Raw genomic sequence first — 5741 nt, 5'->3', positions numbered from 1 at the left:
AAAAGGCTAATGTAGTGCCAATCTTTAAAAAAGGGAAGAAGGAGGATCCTGGGAACTACAGGCCAGTCAGCCTCACTTCAGTCCCCGGAAAAATCATGGAGCAGGTCCTCAAGGAATCAATCCTGAAGCACTTACATGAGAGGAAAGTGATCAGGAACAGTCAGCATGGATTCACCAAGAGAAGGTCATGCCTGACTAATCTAATCGCCTTCTATGATGAGATTACTGGTTCTGTGGATGAAGGGAAAGCAGTGGATGTATTGTATCTTGACTTTAACAAAGCTTTTGACACGGTCTCCCGCAGTATTCTTGTCAGCAAGTTAAAGAAGTATGGGCTGGATGAATGCACTATAAGGTGGGTAGAAAGCTGGCTAGATTGTCGGGCTCAACGGGTAGTGATCAATGGCTCCATGTCTAGTTGGCAGCTGGTGTCAAGTGGAGTGCCCCAGGGGTCGGTCCTGGGCCGGTTTTGTTCAATATCTTCATAAATGATCTGGAGGATGGTGTGGATTGCACTCTCAGCAAATTTGCGGATGATACTAAACTGGGAGGAGTGGTAGACACGCTGGAGGGCACGGATAGGATACAGAGGGACCTAGACAAATTGGAGGATTGGGCCAAAAGAAATCTGATGACGTTCAATAAGGATAAGTGCAGGGTCCTGCACTTAGGACAGAAGAACCCAATGCACAGCTACAGACTAGGGACCGAATGGCTAGGCAGCAGTTCTGCGGAAAAGGACCGAGGGGTGACAGTGGACAAGAAGCTGGATATGAGTCAGCAGTGTGCCCTTGTTGCCAAGAAGGCCAATGGCATTTTGGGATGTATAAGTAGGGGCACAGCGAGCAGATCGAGGGACGTGATCGTCCCCCTCTATTCGACATTGGTGAGGCCTCATCTGGAGTACTGTGTCCAGTTTTGGGCCCCACACTACAAGAAGGATGTGGATAAATTGGAAAGAGTCCAGCGAAGGGCAACAAAAATGATTAGGGGTCTGGAACACATGACTTATGAGGAGAGGCTGAGGGAACTGGGATTGTTTAGTCTGCGGAAGAGAAGAATGAGGGGGGATTTGATAGCTGCTTTCAACTACCTGAGAGGTGGTTCCAGAGAGGATGGTTCTAGACTATTCTCAGTGGTGGAAGAGGACAGGAAAAGGAGTAATGGTCTCAAGTTGCAGTGGGGGAGGTTTAGGTTGGATATTAGGAAAAACTTTTTCACTAGGAGGGTGGTGAAACACTGGAATGTGTTGCCTAGGGAGGTGGTGGAATCTCCTTCCTTAGAAGTTTTTAAGGTCAGGCTTGACAAAGTCCTGGCTGGGATGATTTAATTGGGGATGGGTCCTGCTTTTGAGCAGGGGGTTGACTAGATGACCTCCTGAGGTCCCTTCCAACCCTGATATTCTATGATTCTATGATACCTCTCCTCCCGGTTTAGTGTCATCTGCAAAGTTGCTGAGGGTGCAATCCACACCATCCTCCAGATCATTTATGAAGATATTGAACAAAACCGGCCCCAGGACCGACCCTTGGGGCACTCCACTTGATACCGGCTGCCAACTAGACATGGAGCCATTGATCACTACCCGTTGAGCCCGACAATCTAGCCAGCTTTCTATCCACCTTATAGTCCATTCAGCCAGCCCATACTTCTTTAACTTGCTGGCAAGAATACTGTGGGAGACCGTGTCAAAAGCTTTGCTAAAGTCAAGGAACAACACGTCCACCACTTTTCCCTCATCCACAGAGCCAGTTATCTCATCATAGAAGGCAATTAGATTAGTCAGGCATGACTTGCCCTTGGTGATTCCATGCTGACTGATCCTGATCAGTTTCCTCTCCTCAAAGTGCTTCAGAATTGATTCCCTGAGGACCTGCTCCATGATTTTTCCAGGGACTGAGGAGCTAGCCGAGAGAGAGAGAGTCTCTCTCTCTCTCTCAGGCATAGAGGTCTCCTTCCATAGGAAATTTTTAGTAAATCACCTGATGGTTGTTGCAATCTGCTCCATTCCATAAGGACAATACATTGGATCTTCAGAAGTATTTTTGAGCCCCCAGGATAAGTCTTCTCTGAAGTGACTTTTGAACATTATCCAAAGAGGTGGTGAGAAATCAGCCCTACTTTCCCTTTCATGGTATAACTTTACCAGGGAACTGAGAGCCCCCTCCAGCACACTATTTTTTTTAATTGTGTTTTAAAAACAAAAAAATCATAATGATGTTGTGGAGGGAGGGGGACTCAAACAGCTAGTCTGGTCGACTTAGCAAAGGATTATCCTGTAATGTCTCCATTATTAAGTAGGAAAAAATAATAGCTTTGAAATAAACTGAATATCTGAAAATGTGCCCTTGCATATGTGGGGTAGAAAATTTGGGCTAGATCCACAAAGGGGACTCAAGTTTAGCATTGCAACACCTAACATTTTGGTGCCATGCCACCTAGCAGAATCCACAGCCCCAAGTTAGGTGCCAAAACTCCCTAAGCAAAGTCCCTTCAGAAGTCAGCAAGGTGAGCAGGGAGCCACCTAAGTTAACCAATAGGCGATGAGGAGAAGAGTGTGGCTTAAGCGCTGCCCCTCTGCAAGTCAGGTGCCTACATCTTGTCAGCCATTCCTCACAAAAAACTGAAGTGCCACTGCCCTTACCCCAAAGTCTAGTGATTAAAGCAGTCACTTGGGTGTGGGAGACCCAGGTTCAAATGCCACCCCTGCCTAATGTGGATCAGGGACTTGAACGCAGTACTCTCATGTCACAAGCAAGTGCTCTAGACACTGGGCTATTATAGCATATTCTGGGGTGTGACTTGTTCAGTCTCTCCTGTTGAAGCTGTTCCACTTTGTATCAAATAATTAAATATTTACAGGGCCAGAGAGAGTGAGATTAACTCTATAGGCTGATGGTTAGGGCATTCACCTGGGAGGGGTTGACTTGAATTCCAGTCCATGCTCCAGTTAATATTAAATTACTTCATTCATCCCAAGATATGGGAGACTGCGATGGAACTACTTGTGTAACTGCTCATCAGTGTAATGGGCTCATTATCTGGCCCTAAGTTACCTAATGCTACAGCATTTAGATATGAGAGCAAATAGTGGCTGTGCCTGCCAGAGTCAAGGTCATAAAATAATTTCCATTATAACTTACCTGTTCTTAGAACTTTTCTAAAAATTCCCCTTTACCAGCTGAAATTTTCCATGCTTGGTATCTGCCCAGAGCTGAATTTTTTGGGAGGCTTAATTAATTATGAGAAAGAATAAAAATGTACATTGTCCTACTGTTAAAAACTATTCAGTTCAATCTGCTTATCACAAGACTTTAAGACATGAAACATGGCGGATGAATAACCTTTATGACTAGTACATACTTTACTAAGTTTCTAAAAGTATGGTGGTAAATGCCAATATTTTGAAAACTCTGCCACGTGAATAAGCAGAAGTAAATTCTACTATACCCCGTTATGCCCAAATAAATTTGTTAGTCTCTAAGGTGCCACAAGGACTCCTTGTTGTTTTTACTTGCTGTAGAGGTATTCCTCAGAAAAACTTTCAGCACAGCTGCACTACTTTCCCCTTCAGAGGGGTATTTGTGTCCAAAGGATAAAAAAAAAAGTGCTTGTATTTATTATTAAAGCTACAAATTATTAGACTTTTTAAACTCCAGGACATTTATATATTGTCCTGTCATTGTAAAGACCCTACCATACTGCCGATGTTATACAGTAACTCCTCGCTTAACACTGTAGTTATGTTCCTGAAAAATGCTACTTTAAGTGAAACAATGTTAAGCGAATCCAATTTCCCCATAAGAATTAATGTTAATGGGGAGGAGGGTTTGGTTACAGGGAAATTTTTTTTGCCAGACAAAAGACTATCTTTTAAACACACAATATAATACTACACACAGCAATGATGATTGTGAAGCTTGGTTGAGGTGGTGGAGTCAGTGGGTGGAAGAGGGTCACTCAAGGGTTAACACATTGTTAATGTAGCCTCACACTCTACAAGGGAGCAGGAATGGAGGGAGGAGACACAGCATGACAGAGAGAGACACACTGTGTGTGTGTGTGTGTGTGTGTGTGTGTGTGAGAGAGAGAGAGAGAGACCATGTGTGTGTGAGAGAGAGATGCGCATTGCCCCTTCTGGTACGCTGACCACACTGTAAGTACATTGCCTCTTTAAGTAGATCAGCAAGTTGAGACAGCAGCTGCTGCCAGCAAGCTCCCTCCGTCCTGAGCCCTGTTGTGTCCCTCTCCTGCTCTGTGGGGTGGGGTACAGGAGTGGGGGGGAGGGGGACACCCTGACATTAGTACCCCTCTTCTTACCCCCACCCCCCACAGCAAGCAGGAGGCTCCTGAGAGCAGCTCCAAGGCAGAGGGCAGGAGCAGCACACGGCAGTGCGGGGAGGGACAGTTGAACTGCCCGGCAATTGACAGCCTGCTGGGCGGCTGCCGCACAGGGAACTTAGGGGAGCTGATGGGGGGCTGCCGGTCCACCCCGGTTCCAAGCCCCCACCAACTAGCTCCACTGGGCTGCTCTTTCTGCAAGCAGTGGACAAAGCAGGCGGCTGCCAAACAACATTATAAGGGAGCACTGACCAACTTTAAAGGAGCATGTTCTCTAATTGATCAGCAACGAAACAACGTTAACTGGGTCGACGATAAGTGTGGAGTTACTGTACATATGATGGACAAAACCAAATAGCAAATAAACTATAAACTAATCAAATCAAATCAAATAAAGAAAAATACTTTGAAAAAAAATAGACAAGGCAATGAGAATAGTAAAAACAGACCATTATGGGGGGAAATTGGCAGTGTAAGTACTGTAAATAAACAGTTTGTAAAACAAGGCATAATTTTACACGCACGGAAAAACAGAGACATTTTTAACAAATGAGAATATCAAGAGATCTGCTTTTCGCTAACCAGCTGGCACTCACTGATGGCTTCATACAAACTTTATAAAATGGTCCGGGGGCTCCCTCACTACTGGATGAGAAAGAACAGGTGGATCCACCAAAGAGATTGGTGGGAGGGGGAGAGCACAAGGAATCAATGAGATGAGATGAGACTGACAAGCAGCATTCACAGCACACCAGCTTGTTTAACTCTGGCTGAGTTCTCAGTTCATGGCTAATAGATCTTTCTCCTTCCTTTCTGAATCCAGGTGGGGTGGTTGTGGGTTAGTGTTTTGGGGAAGAGATTTTGCTAATCTACAGTTGTTAATGCTTTGAAATGTATGTAAATGTACTGAGGCTACATTGCATTTATAGCTTTCAAGATGTTGTTGAGATAACAGACTGACAAGTTCCTACAATATCCTGAAGGAACTTTATTGAACTAAGTTAGACCTTACTGAAAGAGGTGAATACCTTTGGGGGTCCACTGTATTAAAATGACAGGTTTCAGAGTAACAGCCGTGTTAGTCTGTATTCGCAAAAAGAAAAGGAGTACTTGTGGCACCTTAGAGACTAACCAATTTATTTGAGCATGAGCTTTCGTGAGCTACAGCTCACTTCATCGGATGCATACTGTGGAAACTGCAGCAGACATTATATACACACAGAGATCATGAAACAATACCTCCTTCCACCCCACTGTCCTGCTGGTAATAGCTGGATTTGTGCAGGAAATGGCCCATCTTGATTATCATGCACATTGTGAAGAGAGTTGTCACTTTGGATGGGCTATTACCAGTAGGAGAGTGAGTTTGTGTGTGTGTGTGTGGGGGGGGTGGAGGGTGA

At 44.9% G+C, this 5741-nt stretch overlaps 2 protein-coding genes across 10 annotated transcripts in view; one reads left to right on the top strand and one right to left on the bottom strand.

The window, feature by feature from the left end:
• The window catches only part of LOC311533016 (C-type lectin domain family 2 member B-like), a 169501-nt gene that overhangs the window by 117713 nt on the left and 46047 nt on the right, over nucleotides 1-5741 (top strand). The gene's annotated exons all lie outside the window — the stretch shown is intronic.
• The window catches only part of LOC311510185 (C-type lectin domain family 2 member L-like), a 30917-nt gene that overhangs the window by 9163 nt on the left and 16013 nt on the right, over nucleotides 1-5741 (bottom strand). The gene's annotated exons all lie outside the window — the stretch shown is intronic.

The sequence above is a fragment of the Lepidochelys olivacea genome (genome assembly GCF_965140295.1).
Source record: "Lepidochelys olivacea isolate rLepOli2 genome assembly, chromosome: 1".
Classification (NCBI taxonomy): Eukaryota; Metazoa; Chordata; order Testudines; family Cheloniidae; genus Lepidochelys; species Lepidochelys olivacea.
Note: the sequence above shows the minus strand (reverse complement) of the source record. Positions and strands in the feature narration are given on the sequence as shown.